This window comes from Schistocerca nitens, chromosome 4 (genome assembly GCF_023898315.1).
Source record: "Schistocerca nitens isolate TAMUIC-IGC-003100 chromosome 4, iqSchNite1.1, whole genome shotgun sequence".
Taxonomy (NCBI): domain Eukaryota; kingdom Metazoa; phylum Arthropoda; class Insecta; order Orthoptera; family Acrididae; genus Schistocerca; species Schistocerca nitens.
The window spans coordinates 616,289,144-616,309,806 of record NC_064617.1 but is presented as its reverse complement, the minus strand read 5'-3'; the positions used below and the strand labels follow the sequence as shown (position 1 = coordinate 616,309,806).

General features: G+C 41.9%; 11 non-coding genes across 11 annotated transcripts; all 11 read right to left on the bottom strand.

Annotated features, from left to right (window-relative positions):
• Positions 1-1,467: 1,467 nt before the first annotated feature.
• Positions 1,468-1,586, bottom strand: LOC126254609 (U5 spliceosomal RNA). Its single transcript, XR_007546271.1, has one exon. It is a non-coding gene; the product is annotated as a U5 spliceosomal RNA (small nuclear RNA).
• Positions 1,587-2,524: 938 nt separating this feature from the next.
• Positions 2,525-2,731, bottom strand: LOC126254414 (small nucleolar RNA U3). The gene has a single exon (XR_007546105.1). It is a non-coding gene; the product is annotated as a small nucleolar RNA U3 (small nucleolar RNA).
• A 2,387-nt stretch (positions 2,732-5,118) lies between these two features.
• On the bottom strand, positions 5,119-5,237 carry LOC126254608 (U5 spliceosomal RNA). The gene has a single exon (XR_007546270.1). It is a non-coding gene; the product is annotated as a U5 spliceosomal RNA (small nuclear RNA).
• Positions 5,238-6,175: 938 nt separating this feature from the next.
• On the bottom strand, positions 6,176-6,382 carry LOC126254413 (small nucleolar RNA U3). Its single transcript, XR_007546104.1, has one exon. It is a non-coding gene; the product is annotated as a small nucleolar RNA U3 (small nucleolar RNA).
• Positions 6,383-8,773: 2,391 nt separating this feature from the next.
• On the bottom strand, positions 8,774-8,892 carry LOC126254607 (U5 spliceosomal RNA). The gene has a single exon (XR_007546269.1). It is a non-coding gene; the product is annotated as a U5 spliceosomal RNA (small nuclear RNA).
• Positions 8,893-9,830: 938 nt separating this feature from the next.
• On the bottom strand, positions 9,831-10,037 carry LOC126254412 (small nucleolar RNA U3). The gene has a single exon (XR_007546103.1). It is a non-coding gene; the product is annotated as a small nucleolar RNA U3 (small nucleolar RNA).
• A 2,389-nt stretch (positions 10,038-12,426) lies between these two features.
• Positions 12,427-12,545, bottom strand: LOC126254606 (U5 spliceosomal RNA). Its single transcript, XR_007546268.1, has one exon. It is a non-coding gene; the product is annotated as a U5 spliceosomal RNA (small nuclear RNA).
• Positions 12,546-13,483: 938 nt separating this feature from the next.
• On the bottom strand, positions 13,484-13,690 carry LOC126254411 (small nucleolar RNA U3). The gene has a single exon (XR_007546102.1). It is a non-coding gene; the product is annotated as a small nucleolar RNA U3 (small nucleolar RNA).
• A 2,389-nt stretch (positions 13,691-16,079) lies between these two features.
• On the bottom strand, positions 16,080-16,198 carry LOC126254605 (U5 spliceosomal RNA). Its single transcript, XR_007546267.1, has one exon. It is a non-coding gene; the product is annotated as a U5 spliceosomal RNA (small nuclear RNA).
• A 938-nt stretch (positions 16,199-17,136) lies between these two features.
• LOC126254410 (small nucleolar RNA U3) lies at positions 17,137-17,343 on the bottom strand. The gene has a single exon (XR_007546101.1). It is a non-coding gene; the product is annotated as a small nucleolar RNA U3 (small nucleolar RNA).
• A 2,389-nt stretch (positions 17,344-19,732) lies between these two features.
• On the bottom strand, positions 19,733-19,851 carry LOC126254603 (U5 spliceosomal RNA). Its single transcript, XR_007546266.1, has one exon. It is a non-coding gene; the product is annotated as a U5 spliceosomal RNA (small nuclear RNA).
• Between the last annotated feature and the right edge of the window lie 812 nt (positions 19,852-20,663).

The following is a 20,663-nucleotide window of genomic DNA, read 5'->3' as shown; positions in this document are numbered from 1 at the left end:
GCTCCTTACTAAAATGCTAGATGTTTAGCAATCCCCCCATCATCTCAGAATAATCTCAAGCAGTGCTTTCATCCCATGAAAACTTCTTTGCAAACAAAACCACAAGCTACTTTTTATACTAGCTTCCTTGTCACAGTGAACAGGCAACTAATGCTAGTGCCTCAGTTTACTAAAAAGCTTTTTTCGCTTGCAACATATAAACTACCAACTTGAACCTCTGGGATTTTCAAACACACACACACACACACACACACAGAAAACTTAATTCCACAGAAATTTAGGAGTAACAGTGGTTACCTCACATTTTCATACATACTAAAATAGCTACTTCTGTGCACTTCACACAATGTTCTCATCGTGTTCCAACAGAGAACACACTAATCACTATGAATGGATTCTGGTAAAAGAGCATTAAAAAAACGAACAGCCTGATCAAAGTGATTATCTGCACATCCTCTGCCAATATCATGTCACTCTATACCCGAGGGAAACTAAAATGCAGGGAAAGGAGCTTTGTTGTGACCACTGTGTTGGTATTTCATCATTTACTGACCAAAGTCTTCTCAAGCCAAGTATGCACCAGCTCTGTGTATGGCTGGGTCAATCAAGAGCCCCTATCAATTTTACTTAAAAGACAAGCAGCATCAACAACTCACAGGAGGCACTGAACATTTTTACCATTATCTGCACCACCTTCCACTGATTTATTGAAGAATAAACTGCAAAGTCTGGCCAATTTTGTACACAAGTAATCTTGAAAACATTGGAGTCAACACCAGATACATAGTTTCCAAGACTGTAGCAAGGAACAACCCTTCAATTTCAAGATTTATCTCTCACTGAGACACATCATACCCAAACTACACCTAGCAGGAAATTGCTACTCAATTCATTTCTAGCTATCTATGTCATATTCAACAACTGTCTCTTTCTCACCTAAATCTTCTACAAAACTGAGTACACTGTTATGAACAAAGAACCAATGCCACATTATGGCAACAAGCCAGTGCCACTAATATCCACTCTATTGAAAACAACTGAAATACTCATCCTGCCCAACTAACCACCATCTTCAGCCCAAATCTCACTCACATCATACCTACAAATCACAAACTTCTGCGGTAAAAATTATTTTGGCTTTCAAAACAAAATCTACTTATCACATACCAGTATTTATTACAAAGACAATCATTCATCATTCACTTCCAAATATCAGCTTATATGCTGTTGTGCAACTGCAGTGCAAGTAAACATTCTCAAATCATCTACAACTGAGGTACGGAAAGGGTTCACCAAGAGTTTGCAGGACAATAAATAGCTCTGTCCCCCCCTCTCTCACTCTCTCTACACAATCGTCTAACACACTGCACGCCATTTCAGGCCAAACGTGATCCGCTAATCCACGCCCTTCATTCTCACAACACAATCTACCTCTTGCTACTCACATTACGTTTTACTTGAGATTGTGGCTCAGCAATAGCCGAGCACTACAAAAAATACCTTCTAGACTCATTTAATGTTCCCCTCCACGGAAATCTTTAGTAAAAGGCGAAAGATTTATTCGTTTTGAAGGGAAACCAGAGTGCCGATCAACGCCCTCACTTCAATACTTATGGCTGCTTCTCTATTACTTCTCCGCGAGAACGCCGAAAATTCTTGCCGTCTTGTCTACTTCTACACCGTCAACAGACTTCCAGTGTCATGCAAGCACACACCCCAAACTAACTGTCAACGCTGAAATACGTGTCTGCCAAATGTCGTCGCTATTACTCTTTAGATAACTATTTTCATCATTTCTGTCACCATTCAAGCTGCTTCATTACCTCACCTGCCGACAGATGGCAGCACGCATAATTCCTGTCGGCGACCCACGTCCGACATACAACGTCCGACACACAACTGCCCGCACTGCTCTGCATCTAACACTAATCTCTCTCGTTCACTCAAAAAACTGACAACTAGATAGTTCTTTGTACGCAAAACTAGGCCACATCACACGCAACGTGTATGTAGATGTATGGTGCAAGGGAAATATCCCCCTGCTCCCACACAACTAATTAATACTAGTTGACAACAGAAATAAAATTTCTGTCGATAGTATTTGAACCAGTCTTATTCATTTGCGAATTTCATGCATTCCTTCTTGCAGATTACACTGCCTTGCAAATCACTCAATTCATGTTTGCTAGCCAAACGTGCTCCTCCTAAATGTTTCGTACATCATGCATTAGTGGTGATTATCAAGACTGTGTTGTGTGTCAGCTTTTTATGGTCATCAATTGCACTCTTCTTGTGTTGCTCACTCATTCTTGTAACTCAAAAGTACGTCGTTGTCATCCAAGCCTAGCACTTGGAGCAGGCCAAATCAAATGGCTCGTCCCCCGTGCCACTCGAGAAACTTCCACGAGGCTTTCATGACATGTCGCAATCGAAGTCTTTCCACAACCTGTAGCGACATTTCTGCAACAACGCGGGTCCCGATACCAACAGTATGACTTATGCTTCTAAACTATATAATAAAACCACCACTCGGAAAGCGCTATTCCCTTCCCACATCCCTCAGAATGTGGTGAACGATCATCGATTACAACCAAGATGCGATGAATCTTGATCGCAAGCCTCACGCTCAGGGAGAGTGCTACCACTCATCATCGTGGTTACGTCTACTCCAGCGTTGAACTAGAGAGAGTTGAAGACATACTACAGAAATGATCCTGTGAAGTATGATCTTGCTTGCAAGCTATCACCGCTCGCTACTTATGCCACGAGACCGTCAACACGCCCTACGAGAATACGACACATTCTTCACATTTCGCGATTTACTTATCGAAGAATTTCTTAAGCTCGGACATTCTGCAAAGAACCTACTTCTACCCTTACTTGGCCGCAATGATCTCACTCGGCTATTTTTGTGCGCTACCAGTGCTTCTTGCGTTCCGAAATGAGAGACCATTGCCTCAGGCGAGACTGTATGTAAACACCGCTTGCACCTCCGGCCGCTAGATGGGGGCCTGGGGCACATACAGTAGCTTTCTATGGCGCAAGCAGACATGCCAAATAGCCACTGAAAGAGAAACACACAAGAGGGCATTCATAGGACTCTTGTGCTTTCTTTAAAACCGCCTCTCTCTTCGAAAATTTTCGCACCGCACTAGCTTATTCACCTCACCCTAACAGTGCGAACTCTTGTCGATATTTGGCCACTTTCATGCATACTTCCTCTTTCGTTTCACTTTGCGTCTTACTTGATACCCGCCCAAGAGCTGCTGATATACAATACTCGCAATAAATGTGTTTCTCTCTGTACCTCTCGTCGCCTATCACGAGTATTGCTTCTCCTCACATGGCAATTATGAAAACACCCACAGCTAAACAAACACTTCCTTCAAGCGCCACGTCCATACTATCAATCATACACTACTAATTTCACAGCTACTTGCTCCACTAATACATTTCTTATGTCTACTGTTAAACAGATGAAGAATCAAAGTATACAACAAGTTCCTATGAACATCACTGTCAGGACATTTTGCAGACCTACGCATACCATGCCAATCTTTATGCTTCAACTATGATGGCCCATGTGCTATGAATAAAGAAATTTCTCATCAAATAACAAATAATTTTACAACTATACAAATAGTCCGACAAGCTCCTTACTAAAATGCTAGATGTTTAGCAATCCCCCCATCATCTCAGAATAATCTCAAGCAGTGCTTTCATCCCATGAAAACTTCTTTGCAAACAAAACCACAAGCTACTTTTTATACTAGCTTCCTTGTCACAGTGAACAGGCAACTAATGCTAGTGCCTCAGTTTACTAAAAAGCTTTTTTCGCTTGCAACATATAAACTACCAACTTGAACCTCTGGGATTTTCAAACACACACACACACACACACACACAGAAAACTTAATTCCACAGAAATTTAGGAGTAACAGTGGTTACCTCACATTTTCATACATACTAAAATAGCTACTTCTGTGCACTTCACACAATGTTCTCATCGTGTTCCAACAGAGAACACACTAATCACTATGAATGGATTCTGGTAAAAGAGCATTAAAAAAACGAACAGCCTGATCAAAGTGATTATCTGCACATCCTCTGCCAATATCATGTCACTCTATACCCGAGGGAAACTAAAATGCAGGGAAAGGAGCTTTGTTGTGACCACTGTGTTGGTATTTCATCATTTACTGACCAAAGTCTTCTCAAGCCAAGTATGCACCAGCTCTGTGTATGGCTGGGTCAATCAAGAGCCCCTATCAATTTTACTTAAAAGACAAGCAGCATCAACAACTCACAGGAGGCACTGAACATTTTTACCATTATCTGCACCACCTTCCACTGATTTATTGAAGAATAAACTGCAAAGTCTGGCCAATTTTGTACACAAGTAATCTTGAAAACATTGGAGTCAACACCAGATACATAGTTTCCAAGACTGTAGCAAGGAACAACCCTTCAATTTCAAGATTTATCTCTCACTGAGACACATCATACCCAAACTACACCTAGCAGGAAATTGCTACTCAATTCATTTCTAGCTATCTATGTCATATTCAACAACTGTCTCTTTCTCACCTAAATCTTCTACAAAACTGAGTACACTGTTATGAACAAAGAACCAATGCCACATTATGGCAACAAGCCAGTGCCACTAATATCCACTCTATTGAAAACAACTGAAATACTCATCCTGCCCAACTAACCACCATCTTCAGCCCAAATCTCACTCACATCATACCTACAAATCACAAACTTCTGCGGTAAAAATTATTTTGGCTTTCAAAACAAAATCTACTTATCACATACCAGTATTTATTACAAAGACAATCATTCATCATTCACTTCCAAATATCAGCTTATATGCTGTTGTGCAACTGCAGTGCAAGTAAACATTCTCAAATCATCTACAACTGAGGTACGGAAAGGGTTCACCAAGAGTTTGCAGGACAATAAATAGCTCTGTCCCCCCCTCTCTCACTCTCTCTACACAATCGTCTAACACACTGCACGCCATTTCAGGCCAAACGTGATCCGCTAATCCACGCCCTTCATTCTCACAACACAATCTACCTCTTGCTACTCACATTACGTTTTACTTGAGATTGTGGCTCAGCAATAGCCGAGCACTACAAAAAATACCTTCTAGACTCATTTAATGTTCCCCTCCACGGAAATCTTTAGTAAAAGGCGAAAGATTTATTCGTTTTGAAGGGAAACCAGAGTGCCGATCAACGCCCTCACTTCAATACTTATGGCTGCTTCTCTATTACTTCTCCGCGAGAACGCCGAAAATTCTTGCCGTCTTGTCTACTTCTACACCGTCAACAGACTTCCAGTGTCATGCAAGCACACACCCCAAACTAACTGTCAACGCTGAAATACGTGTCTGCCAAATGTCGTCGCTATTACTCTTTAGATAACTATTTTCATCATTTCTGTCACCATTCAAGCTGCTTCATTACCTCACCTGCCGACAGATGGCAGCACGCATAATTCCTGTCGGCGACCCACGTCCGACATACAACGTCCGACACACAACTGCCCGCACTGCTCTGCATCTAACACTAATCTCTCTCGTTCACTCAAAAAACTGACAACTAGATAGTTCTTTGTACGCAAAACTAGGCCACATCACACGCAACGTGTATGTAGATGTATGGTGCAAGGGAAATATCCCCCTGCTCCCACACAACTAATTAATACTAGTTGACAACAGAAATAAAATTTCTGTCGATAGTATTTGAACCAGTCTTATTCATTTGCGAATTTCATGCATTCCTTCTTGCAGATTACACTGCCTTGCAAATCACTCAATTCATGTTTGCTAGCCAAACGTGCTCCTCCTAAATGTTTCGTACATCATGCATTAGTGGTGATTATCAAGACTGTGTTGTGTGTCAGCTTTTTATGGTCATCAATTGCACTCTTCTTGTGTTGCTCACTCATTCTTGTAACTCAAAAGTACGTCGTTGTCATCCAAGCCTAGCACTTGGAGCAGGCCAAATCAAATGGCTCGTCCCCCGTGCCACTCGAGAAACTTCCACGAGGCTTTCATGACATGTCGCAATCGAAGTCTTTCCACAACCTGTAGCGACATTTCTGCAACAACGCGGGTCCCGATACCAACAGTATGACTTATGCTTCTAAACTATATAATAAAACCACCACTCGGAAAGCGCTATTCCCTTCCCACATCCCTCAGAATGTGGTGAACGATCATCGATTACAACCAAGATGCGATGAATCTTGATCGCAAGCCTCACGCTCAGGGAGAGTGCTACCACTCATCATCGTGGTTACGTCTACTCCAGCGTTGAACTAGAGAGAGTTGAAGACATACTACAGAAATGATCCTGTGAAGTATGATCTTGCTTGCAAGCTATCACCGCTCGCTACTTATGCCACGAGACCGTCAACACGCCCTACGAGAATACGACACATTCTTCACATTTCGCGATTTACTTATCGAAGAATTTCTTAAGCTCGGACATTCTGCAAAGAACCTACTTCTACCCTTACTTGGCCGCAATGATCTCACTCGGCTATTTTTGTGCGCTACCAGTGCTTCTTGCGTTCCGAAATGAGAGACCATTGCCTCAGGCGAGACTGTATGTAAACACCGCTTGCACCTCCGGCCGCTAGATGGGGGCCTGGGGCACATACAGTAGCTTTCTATGGCGCAAGCAGACATGCCAAATAGCCACTGAAAGAGAAACACACAAGAGGGCATTCATAGGACTCTTGTGCTTTCTTTAAAACCGCCTCTCTCTTCGAAAATTTTCGCACCGCACTAGCTTATTCACCTCACCCTAACAGTGCGAACTCTTGTCGATATTTGGCCACTTTCATGCATACTTCCTCTTTCGTTTCACTTTGCGTCTTACTTGATACCCGCCCAAGAGCTGCTGATATACAATACTCGCAATAAATGTGTTTCTCTCTGTACCTCTCGTCGCCTATCACGAGTATTGCTTCTCCTCACATGGCAATTATGAAAACACCCACAGCTAAACAAACACTTCCTTCAAGCGCCACGTCCATACTATCAATCATACACTACTAATTTCACAGCTACTTGCTCCACTAATACATTTCTTATGTCTACTGTTAAACAGATGAAGAATCAAAGTATACAACAAGTTCCTATGAACATCACTGTCAGGACATTTTGCAGACCTACGCATACCATGCCAATCTTTATGCTTCAACTATGATGGCCCATGTGCTATGAATAAAGAAATTTCTCATCAAATAACAAATAATTTTACAACTATACAAATAGTCCGACAAGCTCCTTACTAAAATGCTAGATGTTTAGCAATCCCCCCATCATCTCAGAATAATCTCAAGCAGTGCTTTCATCCCATGAAAACTTCTTTGCAAACAAAACCACAAGCTACTTTTTATACTAGCTTCCTTGTCACAGTGAACAGGCAACTAATGCTAGTGCCTCAGTTTACTAAAAAGCTTTTTTCGCTTGCAACATATAAACTACCAACTTGAACCTCTGGGATTTTCAAACACACACACACACACACACACACACACAGAAAACTTAATTCCACAGAAATTTAGGAGTAACAGTGGTTACCTCACATTTTCATACATACTAAAATAGCTACTTCTGTGCACTTCACACAATGTTCTCATCGTGTTCCAACAGAGAACACACTAATCACTATGAATGGATTCTGGTAAAAGAGCATTAAAAAAACGAACAGCCTGATCAAAGTGATTATCTGCACATCCTCTGCCAATATCATGTCACTCTATACCCGAGGGAAACTAAAATGCAGGGAAAGGAGCTTTGTTGTGACCACTGTGTTGGTATTTCATCATTTACTGACCAAAGTCTTCTCAAGCCAAGTATGCACCAGCTCTGTGTATGGCTGGGTCAATCAAGAGCCCCTATCAATTTTACTTAAAAGACAAGCAGCATCAACAACTCACAGGAGGCACTGAACATTTTTACCATTATCTGCACCACCTTCCACTGATTTATTGAAGAAGAAACTGCAAAGTCTGGCCAATTTTGTACACAAGTAATCTTGAAAACATTGGAGTCAACACCAGATACATAGTTTCCAAGACTGTAGCAAGGAACAACCCTTCAATTTCAAGATTTATCTCTCACTGAGACACATCATACCCAAACTACACCTAGCAGGAAATTGCTACTCAATTCATTTCTAGCTATCTATGTCATATTCAACAACTGTCTCTTTCTCACCTAAATCTTCTACAAAACTGAGTACACTGTTATGAACAAAGAACCAATGCCACATTATGGCAACAAGCCAGTGCCACTAATATCCACTCTATTGAAAACAACTGAAATACTCATCCTGCCCAACTAACCACCATCTTCAGCCCAAATCTCACTCACATCATACCTACAAATCACAAACTTCTGCGGTAAAAATTATTTTGGCTTTCAAAACAAAATCTACTTATCACATACCAGTATTTATTACAAAGACAATCATTCATCATTCACTTCCAAATATCAGCTTATATGCTGTTGTGCAACTGCAGTGCAAGTAAACATTCTCAAATCATCTACAACTGAGGTACGGAAAGGGTTCACCAAGAGTTTGCAGGACAATAAATAGCTCTGTCCCCCCCTCTCTCACTCTCTCTACACAATCGTCTAACACACTGCACGCCATTTCAGGCCAAACGTGATCCGCTAATCCACGCCCTTCATTCTCACAACACAATCTACCTCTTGCTACTCACATTACGTTTTACTTGAGATTGTGGCTCAGCAATAGCCGAGCACTACAAAAAATACCTTCTAGACTCATTTAATGTTCCCCTCCACGGAAATCTTTAGTAAAAGGCGAAAGATTTATTCGTTTTGAAGGGAAACCAGAGTGCCGATCAACGCCCTCACTTCAATACTTATGGCTGCTTCTCTATTACTTCTCCGCGAGAACGCCGAAAATTCTTGCCGTCTTGTCTACTTCTACACCGTCAACAGACTTCCAGTGTCATGCAAGCACACACCCCAAACTAACTGTCAACGCTGAAATACGTGTCTGCCAAATGTCGTCGCTATTACTCTTTAGATAACTATTTTCATCATTTCTGTCACCATTCAAGCTGCTTCATTACCTCACCTGCCGACAGATGGCAGCACGCATAATTCCTGTCGGCGACCCACGTCCGACATACAACGTCCGACACACAACTGCCCGCACTGCTCTGCATCTAACACTAATCTCTCTCGTTCACTCAAAAAACTGACAACTAGATAGTTCTTTGTACGCAAAACTAGGCCACATCACACGCAACGTGTATGTAGATGTATGGTGCAAGGGAAATATCCCCCTGCTCCCACACAACTAATTAATACTAGTTGACAACAGAAATAAAATTTCTGTCGATAGTATTTGAACCAGTCTTATTCATTTGCGAATTTCATGCATTCCTTCTTGCAGATTACACTGCCTTGCAAATCACTCAATTCATGTTTGCTAGCCAAACGTGCTCCTCCTAAATGTTTCGTACATCATGCATTAGTGGTGATTATCAAGACTGTGTTGTGTGTCAGCTTTTTATGGTCATCAATTGCACTCTTCTTGTGTTGCTCACTCATTCTTGTAACTCAAAAGTACGTCGTTGTCATCCAAGCCTAGCACTTGGAGCAGGCCAAATCAAATGGCTCGTCCCCCGTGCCACTCGAGAAACTTCCACGAGGCTTTCATGACATGTCGCAATCGAAGTCTTTCCACAACCTGTAGCGACATTTCTGCAACAACGCGGGTCCCGATACCAACAGTATGACTTATGCTTCTAAACTATATAATAAAACCACCACTCGGAAAGCGCTATTCCCTTCCCACATCCCTCAGAATGTGGTGAACGATCATCGATTACAACCAAGATGCGATGAATCTTGATCGCAAGCCTCACGCTCAGGGAGAGTGCTACCACTCATCATCGTGGTTACGTCTACTCCAGCGTTGAACTAGAGAGAGTTGAAGACATACTACAGAAATGATCCTGTGAAGTATGATCTTGCTTGCAAGCTATCACCGCTCGCTACTTATGCCACGAGACCGTCAACACGCCCTACGAGAATACGACACATTCTTCACATTTCGCGATTTACTTATCGAAGAATTTCTTAAGCTCGGACATTCTGCAAAGAACCTACTTCTACCCTTACTTGGCCGCAATGATCTCACTCGGCTATTTTTGTGCGCTACCAGTGCTTCTTGCGTTCCGAAATGAGAGACCATTGCCTCAGGCGAGACTGTATGTAAACACCGCTTGCACCTCCGGCCGCTAGATGGGGGCCTGGGGCACATACAGTAGCTTTCTATGGCGCAAGCAGACATGCCAAATAGCCACTGAAAGAGAAACACACAAGAGGGCATTCATAGGACTCTTGTGCTTTCTTTAAAACCGCCTCTCTCTTCGAAAATTTTCGCACCGCACTAGCTTATTCACCTCACCCTAACAGTGCGAACTCTTGTCGATATTTGGCCACTTTCATGCATACTTCCTCTTTCGTTTCACTTTGCGTCTTACTTGATACCCGCCCAAGAGCTGCTGATATACAATACTCGCAATAAATGTGTTTCTCTCTGTACCTCTCGTCGCCTATCACGAGTATTGCTTCTCCTCACATGGCAATTATGAAAACACCCACAGCTAAACAAACACTTCCTTCAAGCGCCACGTCCATACTATCAATCATACACTACTAATTTCACAGCTACTTGCTCCACTAATACATTTCTTATGTCTACTGTTAAACAGATGAAGAATCAAAGTATACAACAAGTTCCTATGAACATCACTGTCAGGACATTTTGCAGACCTACGCATACCATGCCAATCTTTATGCTTCAACTATGATGGCCCATGTGCTATGAATAAAGAAATTTCTCATCAAATAACAAATAATTTTACAACTATACAAATAGTCCGACAAGCTCCTTACTAAAATGCTAGATGTTTAGCAATCCCCCCATCATCTCAGAATAATCTCAAGCAGTGCTTTCATCCCATGAAAACTTCTTTGCAAACAAAACCACAAGCTACTTTTTATACTAGCTTCCTTGTCACAGTGAACAGGCAACTAATGCTAGTGCCTCAGTTTACTAAAAAGCTTTTTTCGCTTGCAACATATAAACTACCAACTTGAACCTCTGGGATTTTCAAACACACACACACACACACACACACACAGAAAACTTAATTCCACAGAAATTTAGGAGTAACAGTGGTTACCTCACATTTTCATACATACTAAAATAGCTACTTCTGTGCACTTCACACAATGTTCTCATCGTGTTCCAACAGAGAACACACTAATCACTATGAATGGATTCTGGTAAAAGAGCATTAAAAAAACGAACAGCCTGATCAAAGTGATTATCTGCACATCCTCTGCCAATATCATGTCACTCTATACCCGAGGGAAACTAAAATGCAGGGAAAGGAGCTTTGTTGTGACCACTGTGTTGGTATTTCATCATTTACTGACCAAAGTCTTCTCAAGCCAAGTATGCACCAGCTCTGTGTATGGCTGGGTCAATCAAGAGCCCCTATCAATTTTACTTAAAAGACAAGCAGCATCAACAACTCACAGGAGGCACTGAACATTTTTACCATTATCTGCACCACCTTCCACTGATTTATTGAAGAAGAAACTGCAAAGTCTGGCCAATTTTGTACACAAGTAATCTTGAAAACATTGGAGTCAACACCAGATACATAGTTTCCAAGACTGTAGCAAGGAACAACCCTTCAATTTCAAGATTTATCTCTCACTGAGACACATCATACCCAAACTACACCTAGCAGGAAATTGCTACTCAATTCATTTCTAGCTATCTATGTCATATTCAACAACTGTCTCTTTCTCACCTAAATCTTCTACAAAACTGAGTACACTGTTATGAACAAAGAACCAATGCCACATTATGGCAACAAGCCAGTGCCACTAATATCCACTCTATTGAAAACAACTGAAATACTCATCCTGCCCAACTAACCACCATCTTCAGCCCAAATCTCACTCACATCATACCTACAAATCACAAACTTCTGCGGTAAAAATTATTTTGGCTTTCAAAACAAAATCTACTTATCACATACCAGTATTTATTACAAAGACAATCATTCATCATTCACTTCCAAATATCAGCTTATATGCTGTTGTGCAACTGCAGTGCAAGTAAACATTCTCAAATCATCTACAACTGAGGTACGGAAAGGGTTCACCAAGAGTTTGCAGGACAATAAATAGCTCTGTCCCCCCCTCTCTCACTCTCTCTACACAATCGTCTAACACACTGCACGCCATTTCAGGCCAAACGTGATCCGCTAATCCACGCCCTTCATTCTCACAACACAATCTACCTCTTGCTACTCACATTACGTTTTACTTGAGATTGTGGCTCAGCAATAGCCGAGCACTACAAAAAATACCTTCTAGACTCATTTAATGTTCCCCTCCACGGAAATCTTTAGTAAAAGGCGAAAGATTTATTCGTTTTGAAGGGAAACCAGAGTGCCGATCAACGCCCTCACTTCAATACTTATGGCTGCTTCTCTATTACTTCTCCGCGAGAACGCCGAAAATTCTTGCCGTCTTGTCTACTTCTACACCGTCAACAGACTTCCAGTGTCATGCAAGCACACACCCCAAACTAACTGTCAACGCTGAAATACGTGTCTGCCAAATGTCGTCGCTATTACTCTTTAGATAACTATTTTCATCATTTCTGTCACCATTCAAGCTGCTTCATTACCTCACCTGCCGACAGATGGCAGCACGCATAATTCCTGTCGGCGACCCACGTCCGACATACAACGTCCGACACACAACTGCCCGCACTGCTCTGCATCTAACACTAATCTCTCTCGTTCACTCAAAAAACTGACAACTAGATAGTTCTTTGTACGCAAAACTAGGCCACATCACACGCAACGTGTATGTAGATGTATGGTGCAAGGGAAATATCCCCCTGCTCCCACACAACTAATTAATACTAGTTGACAACAGAAATAAAATTTCTGTCGATAGTATTTGAACCAGTCTTATTCATTTGCGAATTTCATGCATTCCTTCTTGCAGATTACACTGCCTTGCAAATCACTCAATTCATGTTTGCTAGCCAAACGTGCTCCTCCTAAATGTTTCGTACATCATGCATTAGTGGTGATTATCAAGACTGTGTTGTGTGTCAGCTTTTTATGGTCATCAATTGCACTCTTCTTGTGTTGCTCACTCATTCTTGTAACTCAAAAGTACGTCGTTGTCATCCAAGCCTAGCACTTGGAGCAGGCCAAATCAAATGGCTCGTCCCCCGTGCCACTCGAGAAACTTCCACGAGGCTTTCATGACATGTCGCAATCGAAGTCTTTCCACAACCTGTAGCGACATTTCTGCAACAACGCGGGTCCCGATACCAACAGTATGACTTATGCTTCTAAACTATATAATAAAACCACCACTCGGAAAGCGCTATTCCCTTCCCACATCCCTCAGAATGTGGTGAACGATCATCGATTACAACCAAGATGCGATGAATCTTGATCGCAAGCCTCACGCTCAGGGAGAGTGCTACCACTCATCATCGTGGTTACGTCTACTCCAGCGTTGAACTAGAGAGAGTTGAAGACATACTACAGAAATGATCCTGTGAAGTATGATCTTGCTTGCAAGCTATCACCGCTCGCTACTTATGCCACGAGACCGTCAACACGCCCTACGAGAATACGACACATTCTTCACATTTCGCGATTTACTTATCGAAGAATTTCTTAAGCTCGGACATTCTGCAAAGAACCTACTTCTACCCTTACTTGGCCGCAATGATCTCACTCGGCTATTTTTGTGCGCTACCAGTGCTTCTTGCGTTCCGAAATGAGAGACCATTGCCTCAGGCGAGACTGTATGTAAACACCGCTTGCACCTCCGGCCGCTAGATGGGGGCCTGGGGCACATACAGTAGCTTTCTATGGCGCAAGCAGACATGCCAAATAGCCACTGAAAGAGAAACACACAAGAGGGCATTCATAGGACTCTTGTGCTTTCTTTAAAACCGCCTCTCTCTTCGAAAATTTTCGCACCGCACTAGCTTATTCACCTCACCCTAACAGTGCGAACTCTTGTCGATATTTGGCCACTTTCATGCATACTTCCTCTTTCGTTTCACTTTGCGTCTTACTTGATACCCGCCCAAGAGCTGCTGATATACAATACTCGCAATAAATGTGTTTCTCTCTGTACCTCTCGTCGCCTATCACGAGTATTGCTTCTCCTCACATGGCAATTATGAAAACACCCACAGCTAAACAAACACTTCCTTCAAGCGCCACGTCCATACTATCAATCATACACTACTAATTTCACAGCTACTTGCTCCACTAATACATTTCTTATGTCTACTGTTAAACAGATGAAGAATCAAAGTATACAACAAGTTCCTATGAACATCACTGTCAGGACATTTTGCAGACCTACGCATACCATGCCAATCTTTATGCTTCAACTATGATGGCCCATGTGCTATGAATAAAGAAATTTCTCATCAAATAACAAATAATTTTACAACTATACAAATAGTCCGACAAGCTCCTTACTAAAATGCTAGATGTTTAGCAATCCCCCCATCATCTCAGAATAATCTCAAGCAGTGCTTTCATCCCATGAAAACTTCTTTGCAAACAAAACCACAAGCTACTTTTTATACTAGCTTCCTTGTCACAGTGAACAGGCAACTAATGCTAGTGCCTCAGTTTACTAAAAAGCTTTTTTCGCTTGCAACATATAAACTACCAACTTGAACCTCTGGGATTTTCAAACACACACACACACACACACACACACAGAAAACTTAATTCCACAGAAATTTAGGAGTAACAGTGGTTACCTCACATTTTCATACATACTAAAATAGCTACTTCTGTGCACTTCACACAATGTTCTCATCGTGTTCCAACAGAGAACACACTAATCACTATGAATGGATTCTGGTAAAAGAGCATTAAAAAAACGAACAGCCTGATCAAAGTGATTATCTGCACATCCTCTGCCAATATCATGTCACTCTATACCCGAGGGAAACTAAAATGCAGGGAAAGGAGCTTTGTTGTGACCACTGTGTTGGTATTTCATCATTTACTGACCAAAGTCTTCTCAAGCCAAGTATGCACCAGCTCTGTGTATGGCTGGGTCAATCAAGAGCCCCTATCAATTTTACTTAAAAGACAAGCAGCATCAACAACTCACAGGAGGCACTGAACATTTTTACCATTATCTGCACCACCTTCCACTGATTTATTGAAGAAGAAACTGCAAAGTCTGGCCAATTTTGTACACAAGTAATCTTGAAAACATTGGAGTCAACACCAGATACATAGTTTCCAAGACTGTAGCAAGGAACAACCCTTCAATTTCAAGATTTATCTCTCACTGAGACACATCATACCCAAACTACACCTAGCAGGAAATTGCTACTCAATTCATTTCTAGCTATCTATGTCATATTCAACAACTGTCTCTTTCTCACCTAAATCTTCTACAAAACTGAGTACACTGTTATGAACAAAGAACCAATGCCACATTATGGCAACAAGCCAGTGCCACTAATATCCACTCTATTGAAAACAACTGAAATACTCATCCTGCCCAACTAACCACCATCTTCAGCCCAAATCTCACTCACATCATACCTACAAATCACAAACTTCTGCGGTAAAAATTATTTTGGCTTTCAAAACAAAATCTACTTATCACATACCAGTATTTATTACAAAGACAATCATTCATCATTCACTTCCAAATATCAGCTTATATGCTGTTGTGCAACTGCAGTGCAAGTAAACATTCTCAAATCATCTACAACTGAGGTACGGAAAGGGTTCACCAAGAGTTTGCAGGACAATAAATAGCTCTGTCCCCCCCTCTCTCACTCTCTCTACACAATCGTCTAACACACTGCACGCCATTTCAGGCCAAACGTGATCCGCTAATCCACGCCCTTCATTCTCACAACACAATCTACCTCTTGCTACTCACATTACGTTTTACTTGAGATTGTGGCTCAGCAATAGCCGAGCACTACAAAAAATACCTTCTAGACTCATTTAATGTTCCCCTCCACGGAAATCTTTAGTAAAAGGCGAAAGATTTATTCGTTTTGAAGGGAAACCAGAGTGCCGATCAACGCCCTCACTTCAATACTTATGGCTGCTTCTCTATTACTTCTCCGCGAGAACGCCGAAAATTCTTGCCGTCTTGTCTACTTCTACACCGTCAACAGACTTCCAGTGTCATGCAAGCACACACCCCAAACTAACTGTCAACGCTGAAATACGTGTCTGCCAAATGTCGTCGCTATTACTCTTTAGATAACTATTTTCATCATTTCTGTCACCATTCAAGCTGCTTCATTACCTCACCTGCCGACAGATGGCAGCACGCATAATTCCTGTCGGCGACCCACGTCCGACATACAACGTCCGACACACAACTGCCCGCACTGCTCTGCATCTAACACTAATCTCTCTCGTTCACTCAAAAAACTGACAACTAGATAGTTCTTTGTACGCAAAACTAGGCCACATCACACGCAACGTGTATGTAGATGTATGGTGCAAGGGAAATATCCCCCTGCTCCCACACAACTAATTAATACTAGTTGACAACAGAAATAAAATTTCTGTCGATAGTATTTGAACCAGTCTTATTCATTTGCGAATTTCATGCATTCCTTCTTGCAGATTACACTGCCTTGCAAATCACTCAATTCATGTTTGCTAGCCAAACGTGCTCCTCCTAAATGTTTCGTACATCATGCATTAGTGGTGATTATCAAGACTGTGTTGTGTGTCAGCTTTTTATGGTCATCAATTGCACTCTTCTTGTGTTGCTCACTCATTCTTGTAACTCAAAAGTACGTCGTTGTCATCCAAGCCTAGCACTTGGAGCAGGCCAAATCAAATGGCTCGTCCCCCGTGCCACTCGAGAAACTTCCACGAGGCTTTCATGACATGTCGCAATCGAAGTCTTTCCACAACCTGTAGCGACATTTCTGCAACAACGCGGGTCCCGATACCAACAGTATGACTTATGCTTCTAAACTATATAATAAAACCACCACTCGGAAAGCGCTATTCCCTTCCCACATCCCTCAGAATGTGGTGAACGATCATCGATTACAACCAAGATGCGATGAATCTTGATCGCAAGCCTCACGCTCAGGGAGAGTGCTACCACTCATCATCGTGGTTACGTCTACTCCAGCGTTGAACTAGAGAGAGTTGAAGACATACTACAGAAATGATCCTGTGAAGTATGATCTTGCTTGCAAGCTATCACCGCTCGCTACTTATGCCACGAGACCGTCAACACGCCCTACGAGAATACGACACATTCTTCACATTTCGCGATTTACTTATCGAAGAATTTCTTAAGCTCGGACATTCTGCAAAGAACCTACTTCTACCCTTACTTGGCCGCAATGATCTCACTCGGCTATTTTTGTGCGCTACCAGTGCTTCTTGCGTTCCGAAATGAGAGACCATTGCCTCAGGCGAGACTGTATGTAAACACCGCTTGCACCTCCGGCCGCTAGATGGGGGCCTGGGGCACATACAGTAGCTTTCTATGGCGCAAGCAGACATGCCAAATAGCCACTGAAAGAGAAACACACAAGAGGGCATTCATAGGACTCTTGTGCTTTCTTTAAAACCGCCTCTCTCTTCGAAAATTTTCGCACCGCACTAGCTTATTCACCTCACCCTAACAGTGCGAACTCTTGTCGATATTTGGCCACTTTCATGCATACTTCCTCTTTCGTTTCACTTTGCGTCTTACTTGATACCCGCCCAAGAGCTGCTGATATACAATACTCGCAATAAATGTGTTTCTCTCTGTACCTCTCGTCGCCTATCACGAGTATTGCTTCTCCTCACATGGCAATTATGAAAACACCCACAGCTAAACAAACACTTCCTTCAAGCGCCACGTCCATACTATCAATCATACACTACTAATTTCACAGCTACTTGCTCCACTAATACATTTCTTATGTCTACTGTTAAACAGATGAAGAATCAAAGTATACAACAAGTTCCTATGAACATCACTGTCAGGACATTTTGCAGACCTACGCATACCATGCCAATCTTTATGCTTCAACTATGATGGCCCATGTGCTATGAATAAAGAAATTTCTCATCAAATAACAAATAATTTTACAACTATACAAATAGTCCGACAAGCTCCTTACTAAAATGCTAGATGTTTAGCAATCCCCCCATCATCTCAGAATAATCTCAAGCAGTGCTTTCATCCCATGAACACTTCTTTGCAAACAAAACCACAAGCTACTTTTTATACTAGCTTCCTTGTCACAGTGAACAGGGAACTAATGCTAGTGCCTCAGTTTACTAAAAAGCTTTTTTCGCTTGCAACATATAAACTACCAACTTGAACCTCTGGGATTTTCAAACACACACACACACACACACACACACAGAAAACTTAATTCCACAGAAATTTAGGAGTAACAGTGGTTACCTCACATTTTCATACATACTAAAATAGCTACTTCTGTGCACTTCACACAATGTTCTCATCGTGTTCCAACAGAGAACACACTAATCACTATGAATGGATTCTGGTAAAAGAGCATTAAAAAAACGAACAGCCTGATCAAAGTGATTATCTGCACATCCTCTGCCAATATCATGTCACTCTATACCCGAGGGAAACTAAAATGCAGGGAAAGGAGCTTTGTTGTGACCACTGTGTTGGTATTTCATCATTTACTGACCAAAGTCTTCTCAAGCCAAGTATGCACCAGCTCTGTGTATGGCTGGGTCAATCAAGAGCCCCTATCAATTTTACTTAAAAGACAAGCAGCATCAACAACTCACAGGAGGCACTGAACATTTTTACCATTATCTGCACCACCTTCCACTGATTTATTGAAGAAGAAACTGCAAAGTCTGGCCAATTTTGTACACAAGTAATCTTGAAAACATTGGAGTCAACACCAGATACATAGTTTCCAAGACTGTAGCAAGGAACAACCCTTCAATTTCAAGATTTATCTCTCACTGAGACACATCATACCCAAACTACACCTAGCAGGAAATTGCTACTCAATTCATTTCTAGCTATCTATGTCATATTCAACAACTGTCTCTTTCTCACCTAAATCTTCTACAAAACTGAGTACACTGTTATGAACAAAGAACCAATGCCACATTATGGCAACAAGCCAGTGCCACTAATATCCACTCTATTGAAAACAACTGAAATACTCATCCTGCCCAACTAACCACCATCTTCAGCCCAAATCTCACTCACATCATACCTACAAATCACAAACTTCTGCGGTAAAAATTATTTTGGCTTTCAAAACAAAATCTACTTATCACATACCAGTATTTATTACAAAGACAATCATTCATCATTCACTTCCAAATATCAGCTTATATGCTGTTGTGCAACTGCAGTGCAAGTAAACATTCTCAAATCATCTACAACTGAGGTACGGAAAGGGTTCACCAAGAGTTTGCAGGACAATAAATAGCTCTGTCCCCCCCTCTCTCACTCTCTCTACACAATCGTCTAACACACTGCACGCCATTTCAGGCCAAACGTGATCCGCTAATCCACGCCCTTCATTCTCACAACACAATCTACCTCTTGCTACTCACATTACGTTTTACTTGAGATTGTGGCTCAGCAATAGCCGAGCACTACAAAAAATACCTTCTAGACTCATTTAATGTTCCCCTCCACGGAAATCTTTAGTAAAAGGCGAAAGATTTATTCGTTTTGAAGGGAAACCAGAGTGCCGATCAACGCCCTCACTTCAATACTTATGGCTGCTTCTCTATTACTTCTCCGCGAGAACGCCGAAAATTCTTGCCGTCTTGTCTACTTCTACACCGTCAACAGACTTCCAGTGTCATGCAAGCACACACCCCAAACTAACTGTCAACGCTGAAATACGTGTCTGCCAAATGTCGTCGCTATTACTCTTTAGATAACTATTTTCATCATTTCTGTCACCATTCAAGCTGCTTCATTACCTCACCTGCCGACAGATGGCAGCACGCATAATTCCTGTCGGCGACCCACGTCCGACATACAACGTCCGACACACAACTGCCCGCACTGCTCTGCATCTAACACTAATCTCTCTCGTTCACTCAAAAAACTGACAACTAGATAGTTCTTTGTACGCAAAACTAGGCCACATCACACGCAACGTGTATGTAGATGTATGGTGCAAGGGAAATATCCCCCTGCTCCCACACAACTAATTAATACTAGTTGACAACAGAAATAAAATTTCTGTCGATAGTATTTGAACCAGTCTTATTCATTTGCGAATTTCATGCATTCCTTCTTGCAGATTACACTGCCTTGCAAATCACTCAATTCATGTTTGCTAGCCAAACGTGCTCCTCCTAAATGTTTCGTACATCATGCATTAGTGGTGATTATCAAGACTGTGTTGTGTGTCAGCTTTTTATGGTCATCAATTGCACTCTTCTTGTGTTGCTCACTCATTCTTGTAACTCAAAAGTACGTCGTTGTCATCCAAGCCTAGCACTTGGAGCAGGCCAAATCAAATGGCTCGTCCCCCGTGCCACTCGAGAAA